Here is a 986-nt window from a genome sequence, read left to right as displayed (position 1 = left end):
TTGGGTTATTTATAATGAATGTGAGAATTAAGTTTTCTACAATCATGCTCATCATCACACCATCCCACCCCACCACATCACCATACTACCCTGCCTGACTCACCCCGCCTGCACCTGTAAGAAATCGAGTTCAATTTCCAGTCAGATTACTGGATTCATTTTGTTTCCCCTTATTCCTTTTCACCCAGCCGTACAACGGGGAACCTAGTTGCAGCTTTAGTTGTTAAGTCATATTATAGGTGGAACGGGACTTCGCAAAAACTGACAGTCTGTCCTAACGACCCTCGCACACTCGATGGGAATATATATATATATATATATATATATATCGCACACTCGATGGGAATATATATATATATATATATATATATATATATATATATATATATATATATATATCGGCCATGCCACGTTGAGTACACCGCTTCCCGTCCTATCAGCGAAGTTAAGCAACGTTGGGTCTGGTTAGTACTTGGATGGGTGACCGCCTGGGAACACCAGATGCTGTTGGCATCCCTACGTGTCAAATGGGGTTGGTGGAGGGTTAGTGCCCCTCCCTGTAAAACAATTAACTCTAAGCCCTTGACCACCCCGTTTGGGATACATGGTGTCTGGCAATGGATGGATATATATAACTATATATATATATATATATTGATAGATAGATAGATATAGATATATAGATACAGATATAGACAGACAGATAGATAGATATAAAATGCAAGGAAGAAGAAACCACGGGCCAAGAGCACGCATACCGTTCCTTCCAGGAAAAAAACAAAGACAGTACAAAAGAGAGCCAAATTCAAGACCCGTTCATTTCGAGATACCTGGACACACTGCGTTTGAAAGATTGGAGATCATAGAAAGTAGGAAATACAGACAGAGGGAGACAGTTCCAGAGGTGACCTGTTGCATAAATGAAGGACTGGGAGTAACGGTTAACTCTTGCATTAAAGAGTTGGACAGAAAAGGGATGAGAGTTT

General features: G+C 40.6%; 1 pseudogene; it reads left to right on the top strand.

The window, feature by feature from the left end:
- The first annotated feature begins 394 nt into the window (after positions 1–394).
- LOC145408143 (5S ribosomal RNA) lies at positions 395–513 on the top strand (annotated as a pseudogene).
- The last annotated feature ends 473 nt before the right edge of the window (positions 514–986 follow it).

The sequence above is a fragment of the Coenobita brevimanus genome, chromosome 75 (assembly GCF_032717465.1).
Source record: "Coenobita brevimanus isolate Jiangsu-jjx chromosome 75, ASM3271746v2, whole genome shotgun sequence".
In the NCBI taxonomy this organism is placed as follows: Eukaryota; Metazoa; Arthropoda; class Malacostraca; order Decapoda; family Coenobitidae; genus Coenobita; species Coenobita brevimanus.
Note: the sequence above shows the minus strand (reverse complement) of the source record. Positions and strands in the feature narration are given on the sequence as shown.